Consider the following 11,837-nt stretch of genomic DNA (forward strand, 5'->3'; position numbering starts at 1 on the left):
CGCCCCGTGGGGTGCCGCCCTCCTCAGAGCCTACATGAACGCGGAATGCCTTGTGCACCAGACTGCCTTTCTTTAAACCTTTTTTGCACGGACGTTTAACTTTTATACACTAATAGTATAATAATATTTTATAATTAAGTACTTATTTATTATATGAAGACTAACTAGATATGAATAACTATCTATGATATAAATTGATAGTAAAAGATGATAACTTAATAGTAATTATTATAACCAGTTAAACTACATTATCTGTGTAAACTTACTTTGCATTGTGTGTACAAATATTTTAAATATCAGACTTTTTAACGTGGTATTTTCAAACTTCACCTACCTTGACTTGTGAATGATATGGATCGATCATACTCTATAGCACGAACACGTACAATATGAGATATCTTGAACAATTAACTTTATACTATATTTTATTTGACTCAATCAGTTACTACAAATTTCAGTACCGCAGGAACTGGCCAAAAAATTAAGAAAAACCTTGAGCATGAGCGCATGCATCGGAATTTGGAAACTTTCGCAGAAGATTGTAATTCATTTACCAAAAACGTAAACGCATTTGTTCATTATTAGAAGGTTTACTTTGATTTTTCAACTGTTTGAATGGTAATTATAGAAAAGTGTAAACACATAATATGAGTAAACTTTTAACGGAATGGTACGTAATATCTTGTCAATTAAAGTTAAATACTGCAATTGTATTATCTTTATATTATTTTTATGTATAATATATTTTTTTTAGTCCGCACCAAAAAAATTCTATTAATAAAAATATGATAGTAATTGTTTCTTTCAACTCTTTTCTTTTAAATGATTTTGTGTTAGTGGAAACATCTTTATTGGATGCCAGGCTCACTTCCATCAACATATATCACATATACATAATACATGCACGATTGACTAGCCAGCTTATTTTACTACTAATAATAGGCTAGATTCATGTAATTTGGCGACTGGTTATGCCTCAACTTGACTATGTTATTGGAATTTGGACTTACGTCAATTGGTTATAGTTTGAAAGGTTAGTAACGTGGTCCAAGTGGTGGATAAATAAAAAGCCTAATATTAAATATTGTGTGTGGATAAGTGAGGCCCAATAACTATTGGCCTGTGATGGGTAGGTACTCTTTATAAATAGAGGCCAACCCCCCTTTACATAGCTATAAGAAAAGCCCTAGCGTATTCTGCCTCTTGAATATGTGGTAACGGTAGACGTCCCATTAGTCAAGTTCTCCAGGCTGTGAGAGCGCGTAGCTAGCGCGTAGCTAGTGGATCGTGGAAGTTGGTCTCAGGCTTAATCGCCGGTTGTTGTCCTTGCTGAATCCATAGAGTTTAACGGTACGCTTCCTTGAACTCTAACTCTAGATTAATTACATAATTGTATCTTAATCTCTGATATAGCTGCGATTTAATAATCTTACAGTTGATATCAGAGCCACCATAGTTAGAGATTAAGATCAAATATTAATCTTGTGTTTCAAAAGGAAAAACCAGAATAATCGTCGTTTTTCCTATGTCGACGACGATGAAGCGATGAAACTTCGAACTTGTCTGATGTGTTGCGTTTCGTAGATTTCAAAACTTAATATTTAAATACTGTTTGCAATTGAATCAAACAAATAAAGATATTGATTTGCTTGCCATTAAATGCTCCCTGTGGTGACGACGCAGATTGTGTCAAAGTGGGTGTGAATTCCTTCTCTTTCTTTTGCTTAGTTATGGCAAGTAAGAATTAAAATAATAAATAAATATATTGAAGCACGTAATTGGGAAGGACTCCTGTCATTGTTGGATTATTAATGGTCTAGATTTGTGTATCTTATGGTAGTTAGTCATGCCTAAAGCAAAACCAGCATCTTTAAAGAAGAAGAGCAAGCGGAGTAGAAACTTTAGGTTTCTGCCGTTGATGTTTTGGGCTTTGGGGCCTAATTTACCAACAATTATTATTCTTTTCTTTAAAGATTTACTTAGCATGTAGTCCAACAGAGATATTAATTATATGTGTTTCCTTTACTACGCCTTTATATGGGGCATACCGAAATACTTATACTATCATAAATTTAGAATAATCATCATGCCTGTTAAATACTTTATCATTTTAGTCAGAGAATGAAATTAAAACAATTAACACACTACTAAAAGGATTGAAATTAAATGGGCTTTACTTTTATCACATGTATATTATATGTTTAAATAAGAATTTATGATTAATAAATATTTTCTACCAAAGTGGTCTATTTATTTGGAATCATTGGAAATTCTTAGAACTTTATACATGTGAAATAATATTATACATGGATTGAGGGTTATGATTAATGAATAGTTTCCATCAAAGTGGTCTATTTATTTGAGTCATTGTAATATTCTCAATGTACCATATCTAAATTATCCTTAATAGAGTGTACGCTAGTATTGGAGGTTTTTCATTTGATACTAGTGACACAAAATTAATTATGAGATGAGATATTATACTTCAACCCAAAGGATGAAGCTCAATATCTTGGATTCTCATGTTGTAAGAGGAGGTTTTGTATCTCTTACCTAAAGGAAGGATAAAATGTATGCCTTGTACTTTTGGATAATAGGGGGAGGCTTTGTATCTCTTGCCTAAAGGTGAGGATACAATGAATGCCTTGGACTCCTTGATTTTTTTAAAAAAGAAAGGGGAAACGGTTGCATCTTCTACCCAAAGGAGGGGTATAATGGATGTCTTTGACTCTTTTGATTTAATATATTCCTGCCCATAATCCTATCTAATTTTTTTGTGTATTGTTTGCTTATACATCTGTTAACAACATGACTACTCAATTGAATTTCATTGAAACTCTCACTAGTAGCAACTACAAGAAGTGGAAACAGGATGTTGAAATAGTATTAGGTCTGATGGACCAGGACTTTGCATTGATTGAACAGAAACTCGTTGACCCCACAGCTACTAGCACTGCTGATGAAAAAGCTAAGTATGAAAAATGAATGAAGGCTAACAAATTGAGTCTTATGATCATGAAGAGATCCATTTCTGATCACATAAAAGGTGCAATTAAGGATAATGAAAATGCAAAAGATTTCCTGAGTGCCATTGGACAGAAATTCCTAGAATCTAATAAAGCTGAGATAGGTAGCCTGATTGATTCCTTGTCCACCATAAAGTATGACCTTGTAGGTAGTGTCCGTGATCATATTATGAAATTGGTTAACATTGCTACCAAACTGAACAACTTAGGTGTAACCATTACCGATGATTTCTTGTTCACCAATCTCTAAGGTCCCTTCCTGAGCAGTTTAACCAACTTAAGATAACCTATAATGCACAAAAGGATAAGTGGAGTGTTGATGAGCTTATTACTGTTTGTGTGGTAGAGGAAGGGAGGATCCAAAAGGAGAAAGTTGAGGGTGTAGTGAACTTTGTTAGTTCGTCTAGAACAGCTGACTATCCCTCTTATAAAAGAAAAAGGTGGACCCAAATTTCACAAAAAGAAACATGGTCATTCTCATCATCCAGGTGGTAATAGTGGTCTTGCTAATAAGCCTGGTATTAACCAAGGTCAGTCTCATAATTCTCTTGGTCCTCAAGCTGTAATTAAGAAAGAAATCAAGTGCTGGGATTGCAAACAAGTAGGTCATAAGAAAGATGACTGTCCTCTGAAAAAGAAATCAGGTAATCTTTTGGCTTTTGTCTACTTTGAAACTAGTCTTGTTCATGTTCCTTTAAATTCATGGTGGTTGGATAGTGGTGCAACTGTTCATGTAACCAATGACTTGTAGGACCTAGTAAGCAGACGAAAGCCAAAAGAGGATGAAGCCAGTGTTGTGGCCAATGGACTCAAAGCAAAAGTAGAGTTTATAGGAATATATATTTTACCTTTTAAGAATAATTCTAGTATTCATTTAGAAAATATTATTTTTGTACCGTCTATGAGATGGAAATTAGTTTCGGTTTCCCTTTTGGACAAAGCTGATTATTCATTTCAACAAAATAATGGTATTATTAAAATTTCCTATGATTCACATGTTGTTGCTGCTGCTTTTTAAAGTGATGGTCTATATCACTTGAATATAATGAATGAAACTTTTTCTGCAATGCATGTTGAAAATATTGCCCACAAAAAGTCTGCTATGAGTAAAACGTCTTACCTATTATGGCATAGGCGTCTTGGTCATATTTCTAAAGAAAGAATTGAACGATTGATAAAGGAAAATATTTTACCTGTTCTTGATCCAAAAGATTTTGAAACTTGTGTGGATTGTGTTAAGGTTAAGAGAAAGGGTTCCACTAGGAGCTCCAAACTCTTAGAAATAATTCATACTGATATTAGTGGACATTATGTACCTACTTTGACCAATCATAAGTATTTTATTACCTTTATTGATGAGTTTTCAAGGTACTGTTATATATATCTTTTAAAAGAAAAATCTGAAGCACTTGATAAGTTTAAAATTTACAAGACTGAAGTTGAAAAACAGCTTGGGAAGTCTATTAAGATAGTGAGGTCTGACTGTGGTGGTGAGTACTATGGAAAATATGATGAGTTTGGTTAATGTATGAGGCCTTTTGCTTTATTTTTACAAGAATGTGGGATAGTAGCACAATATACCATGCCAGGTACTCGTGAGCAGAATTGTGTGGCCGAAAGACGAAATCGTACTCTCATGGAAGTGGTGAGAAGTATTATGTCAAGAACTAGCCTACCTGAGTCTCTTTGGGGTGAAGCCTTAAAAACAGCTAGCTATATCCTGAATAGTGTTCCTACAAAATCTGTCTTGAAAACTCCCTTTGAACTATGGACAACCCGAAAACCTAGCTTGAACCATTTTCACATTTGGGGATGTCCAGTTGAAGTTCATATTTATTCACCCACAGAAAAGAAAATTGATCCTAAAACTACTAGTTGTTTCTTTATAGGCTATCCAGATCACTCTAAAGGTTTTAGGTTTTTCTGTCCTAGGCATGACACTAGAATCGTTGAGTCTATTAATGCAAAATTTCTTGAGCATGATGTTTGTGATTGTGATTGTTCATGTGGTAAGGAAATTGTATTGAAAGAGAAGGAAGTCATTGTCCTTGTACCTGTTATACATGAAAAGGTGGTAAACCAACCTATTCATGAGGGGGAGAATCAAGGGAACAATGACGTAGATCCCATAGTTCCTGAACAAAATGTATACAATGAACCACTCCGCAGGTCACAAAGAGAAAGAAGGTCTGCCATATCTGATGATTTTATCGTGTATGTGACTGAAAATCTTAGTGATACTGGAGAGCTGACTGATCCTTTATCATATGCTCAAGCTATTTCCTCTCCATTTGTTGATAAATGGCGTGAGGCAATGAAAGATGAAATGCTCTCCATGGAACACAATGGAGTGTGGGAGTTAGTTGAATTGCCTGAAGGTTTTAGACCTCTTAGTTGCAAATGGGTGTTTAAAACTAAAAGAGACTCTAAGGGAAACATAGACCGTTATAAAGCAAGGTTGGTTGCTAAGGGTTACACTCAGAAAGAAGGTATTGATTATAAAGAAACATTTTCTCCTGTTTCATCCAAAGATGCATTTACAATTGTGATGGCTCTTGTGGCTCATTTTGATTTAGAATTGCACCAGATTGATATTAAAACTGCTTTCCTGAATGGGAGTCTACTTGAAGAAGTTTATATGGTTCAACCAGAAAGATTTAAAGAAGCTGGTAAAGAACATCTAGTGTGCAAGCTTAACAAATCCATATATGGGCTTAAACAAGCCTCCAGGTAGTGGTACTTGAAATTTGATAAAATTATTACAAAATTTGGATTTGTGAAAAATAAGCTTGATGAATGTGTTTATCTCAAAATAGCTAATGGCAATTTTATTATTATGGTTCTCTATGTTGATGACATTTTGCTTGCCACAAATGATTTGGGGTTGATGAATGAGACCAAACAATTTTTGTCTAGGTCTTTTGATATGAAAGATCTTGGTGAAGCCTCTTATCACAACATTCCTACATTGAGAGTGTTCTTAAAACTTTCAATATGCAAGACTGTAGACCTGGAGTTGCACCTGTTGTAAAAGGAGACAAACTTAGCAAGGATAAATGTCCGAAAAATGAAGTTGAAATGAGAAATATGAAAGATGTGCCATATGCAAGTGTTGTTGGTTGTTTGATGTACATACAGGTTTGTACAAGGCCTGATATTGCATTTGTTGTTAACATGTTGGGAAGATTTTCTTCTAATCCTGGGTGGGCACATTGGGTGGCTGCAAAGAAAGTGATGAGATATCTACAACGCACCAAAGACTTCATGCTTGTATATAAAAAAGTTGATGATCTGGATCTTCTAGTATATTCAGATTCTGATTTTGCAGGTTGTCAAGACACTATGAAATCAACTTCTGGGTATATATTTTTGTTGGGTGGAGGTGCTATTTCTTGGAAAGTGAGAAGCAAAGTATCACTGCTACATCTACAATGGAAGCTGAGTTTATTGCTTATTTTGAGACTGCTTCACATGATGTTTGGATGAAGAATTTTCTTACTAAATTGCAAATTGTAGATTTTATATCTAAGCCGGTGACTATTTCCTGTGACAATACTGTAGCTGTGTTCTTCTCCAAGAATAACAAGAGAACAAGAAGCTCTAAGCATGTTAGCCTTAAGTTTCTTAAGGTTAGAGATATGATAAAAGAAGGTGATATATGTATTGAGCATATTAGCACAGATTCTATGTTGGCTGATCCTTTGACTAAAGGTCTTAGGCCTGTAGTGTTTAATGAACATGCTAAAAATATGGGTATTTTAGAGTCTTTTGATGTGCTTTAGTCAGTGGGAGTTACTTTATAATTGCTGACTGAGATATTGCTTTTGATAAATTCTATTTTTATGCAAGCTTGTGTTATTTGATACCTGTTATGCTTATGACTAACATGATAATTTATTTATTTTTATTTCCAATTGGACATTGCATAAACTCATGATATCTTTGAGTCTTGTGGCTTGTTGCCTTGATTATCCCGGGTAAGGCACAAGGGAATCCTCCTGAGGTGATATGATTTTGTATTACTTGGAGGCTCCTAAGGTGATATGGTTATAATATCACTTGAAGGATTATTTCTTTCTAACATAAACTGAAATAACATTGATATTTACTAACTTTAAATTAAATTACTCTGAACAACTTATAATTCCCAAAACCGGTGGTACAATCCACAAGCCTTTCTCAGAGTAGTTATACAAAATAAATACATCACTGCTCCGAAATAAAAGGAACTAATAGAAATAAGTACAAATGAAGGTGACTCCGAGGCCTGCGAATGCTGTAGCAGGTTTACCTTGAGTCTCCACCGCAACGACCCGCACAGCTACTACCGATCAAATACCTGGATCTGTACACAAAAATGTACAGAAGTGTAGTATGAGCACGCCACGGCGGTGCCCAGTAAGTATCAAGACTAACCTCGGTAGGGTAGTGACGAGGAACAGTCCAGACACCTACTGGTCAAATAAATTGAACAGGATTTGATAATAAACTATCAACCTAGAAATGACATAGTAATATCAACAACAGGGAAAGAACAAACTACAATCCGTAGGAACAATAAAGAGAAACACGGGTGGAAACGAAGATAACCAAATAATTTAACACCAACATAGCTGGGACACAGACGAGTAAAAATGTACTCAAACAAGGAAGGCTATGTCAGCTCAATAAATCATATCATTTCTGATGCACAATTCCCAGCCATCTCAAACTCGATGTCTCATATCATAACCTCAATTACCAAACTTTTAGCACACCTGGCACCTTGTGCCCACATATTTCCATCTCTCTTTACACAACAACATTCTCATGTTACTCAGTACATAGGGTCTATAATTAATGCAGTTAAGATGTTCAAGGAGCCTCTTTTACATAACATAAAGTAGAGTACAACTTCTAAGCTAATTAGGAACTCAGCAAGAAAAGATAAAATAATTTTTAGAAATCATTTGAATAAAGAAAGTACTATTTTCAATTAAAATACAACATCGAAAGAATTATTACTTTTGTCATGAGAGTTAATAATTCAAAACTTAGTAGAAATTCCTTTTTAAGTAAAATACAACCTCAGACGGTTTAAGGGGATATAATTTAGAAACTATTTGAATTAAAAATGTAACAATTATTGAAGTTTGAAGTATTGGAATATGTGTATATATATATAAATACGGTGAGGTATTGAAAACATTATAGGTTCTAACACAAAGGATCACACCAATAAAGGAATTAAAACAGTTGAAACACTTGAATTGATAACAACAAATAAACACAGCAGCAGAAAGTGTACGGCCTCACCCTTCGTGCTTTTACTCTCGTTCTCACCATAAGAATCAACATTCACTTTTATTCTTTCTTGTTGTGGCGTGCAACGCGATCCCAATCATATAATACCGTTGTGGCGTGCAACCCGATCCAAATTATATAATGATGTTGCGGCGTGCAACCCGATCCAAATCATATAAGATTATTGCGGCGTGCAACCCGATCCAATATGATATTGTTGCGGCGTGCAACCCGATCCAATATGATATTGTTGCGGTGTGCAACCCGATCCAATATGATATTGTTGCGGCATGCAACCCGATCCCATATGATATTATTGCGGCGTGCAACCCGATCTCAATATACAAATTAACACCAATCATAAAAGAATCCCAGGCAATAATATCCCGTCAAGTGAACAATAGTATAACAATAATATCCCGGTAAGGGAAATAATATCGTAAGCAATAACATCCCGGAAAGGGAATCAACAAGTACATAATAAGGATCACGGAAAAACCAAGAAGCACGATAACTTCAACAAAATAACATGACATAATAAGCACGTGATAACTACACCGGTAACCACAACAATTGGACATGTAACCTATTTGCACGAAGTCATAGAGGAACTCACAATCAAGAAGTATCAAAATAATAAGGAAGACAATCACTTCAATTAAGGCAATTAAGGGTCAATGTAACCCGTAAGATTTAGAGGAAAGCTAACAACATCATATGGAGCATATAGAGGCAATTTAAGCAATTATTAAACCCAATCATAACGGGATACTTTCCACATAATGAATATAAGGACCTAAGAACCCTAGAGCAAATTTCCCACAAATAAGTTTGAGCACACACTCGTCACCTCGCATGCACAGACTACAATGAGCATAGAAGACTCAAATCCTAAAGGGGAAGTCCTCCCCCCACAAGGTTAGGCAAGATACTTACCTCAATCCGGCCAATTCAATACTCAATTTAGCTTTTTCTTTACCAATTCATCAATGCTCGACTCAATCTAGCCAAAAACGACTTGAATACATCTAACAATGCAAGAGAAAATAATTCCAATTAACAAAACTATGATTCTTATATAATTTACAAAAAGTCAACTCCCCAGGCCCGCACCTCGAAAACCGACAAATTTACAAAAACCGAATACACATTCCGATATGAGTTCACCCATACAAAAATTATCCAATTTCGATACCATTTGGTCCTTCAAATCATCACTTTACATTTTTGAAAGATTTCACAATTTTCCCAAATTCCATCCCAAATAACGAATCAAATGATAAATTCAATGATAGATTCATGTATTCTAGCCAAATCCCAGTTAGAATCACTTACCCCGATGAATTTCTTGAAAACCCTTCGAAAAATCGCCAAGATCCGAGCTATCTAGGTAAAAATATAAAATAAAACCCTAAACCTCGTATTTATAGTGCACCTCCTAGATTTTCATCACTGCTGGCCGCGAAAAAACCCACTACTGACCGCGGTAAATCCACCGCTACCTTCGGAGAATGTTGACTGCAGTGACATGCTTTAGTATTTTGGCCATAACTTTCTTTGCAGATGTCCAAATTGTAATTTCTTTACCTTTCTGGAAACTAGACACGAAGGCCTACAACTTTTCTTTTTTGAATCATCTCAAAATTCCTTGTAGATCAAAAGATATAGGCTTTCGAAGTCAGACCAGTGCACCTGCGGATTCTTCCTCACCGCGAACCATTTTCTGCTACCGCAAAAATTCCACTGCTGCAGCAAAATATCACTTCTAACCGCGGTCCTCCCACGATCCGTAACAAATTGAGTGCCGAAATATCCGAACTCGCTCAAAACTCACCCCGAAACTCATCCGAGGCCCCCGGAACCTCAACTAAATGTACCAACACATCTCGTAACATCATACGAACTTAGACCCCACTTTCAAATCACTTCAAACATCGCTAAGACCATGAATTAGATGCCCAAATGCATGAAAATCACTATGAACTTCAAGAACCTTTAGAATTGCAACCAAGCATCTGACCCATATCAAATCAACTCCAAACGACACCAAATTTTGCAGGCAAGTCCCAAATGATATAACGGAGCTGTTCCAACTTTTGGAATTGCATTTCGACCTCGATAATATAAAAGTTAACTATGGGTCAAACCTCTCCATTTTCCAAACTTCAATTTTTCCAACTTTCACCAAAATGCCTCAAATTACCCTACGGGCCTCCAAACCAAAATCCGAATACACGTCCAAGTCTAAAATCACCATACGAAGCTACTGACATCATTCAAAACTCATTCCGGAGCCGTTTACTCAAAAGTCAAATTCTCTTCGCTTAAGCTTCCAGGACTATATTCCTTCTTTCCAATTCGACTCTGATTCATCCAAAAACTGAATCCAACCTTGCACACAAGTCGATATACATAATGTGAAGCTGCCCTTGAACTCAAATTGCCGAACCGAATGCAATTGTTCAAAACGACCAGTCGGGTCGTTACAATTGGTAAGCTGATATATGCTGATGAGTGTACTACTAAGAAGATAAGGGTGTCCTTTGCTAGAATGCTCATTGAGTTTAATGTTACAAAACCTCTACCTAATGAGATTAGTGTTATGAATCCAAATGGGTAAGTAGTTGCACATGGTGTGTATTGTGATTAGAGGCTTGGTTTCTGTGAGTAGTGTCAAGTAGTTGGGCACAACTGCAAGGCTACCAAGAGGCCAAATAATCAAGTGGATAACCAGCAGGTGAAACAACTTATGCAGAAAAAAAAAGTCTAAGAAGGTGACTATGGAATGGAGAACTAAGGGACCTATACAACAAGAGATGCAGCAGACTATAGTAATGAAGCCAGCTGATCAGCAGACTACAACAATGAAGCCAGCTGATCAATAAACTATATATGTAGCCTCTACCAGCAATATTCCTAAGCCTATCTAAAGAAAAAATATGACTCCATCTCCTACTATTGCTAATGTGTCAAATGAGAATCATAGAAGGAAACAAGTGACAGGGAGTCATGAATTCAATATGATAAACTTCCTTCTATTGTCTGCTGTTACAGTGAAAACACTTTTGATGTGCTACCTTGTGGACCTTGTGATATATACAACTTGCCTCTGGATAGAGATGGAGGCCATTTTACATGCTAATTAACTGGTTGTTTCGGAATGTAAGGAGAGTCAATAAGAGATATAGGCAAAAAGAGCTGCACCAATATATTAAGGCTAAGAATATCAAATTAGCAGGACTGATTGAAACAAGAGTCAAGGAGCATAATTCATGCAGAATAAGCAAAGTTATTGCACTTGGATGGGATGTTAGGACTAACTACCCAACATGCTCAAAATGGTAAAATTTGGCTTATATGGGATCCAAGATGGTACACTATAAATGTATTAACAGGTGCACAATTCCTACACTGTCACATAAGAGATTACACTAGGAAGCTGAACTCCTGTTTGAAAGTGATTTATGGATACAATACTGCGGAACAGAAGAAAACTTATGGGCTGACATGCAAGGGCTAGCCACAACT

The sequence above is a fragment of the Nicotiana tabacum genome, chromosome 20 (genome assembly GCF_000715075.1).
Source record: "Nicotiana tabacum cultivar K326 chromosome 20, ASM71507v2, whole genome shotgun sequence".
Taxonomy (NCBI): Eukaryota; Viridiplantae; Streptophyta; class Magnoliopsida; order Solanales; family Solanaceae; genus Nicotiana; species Nicotiana tabacum.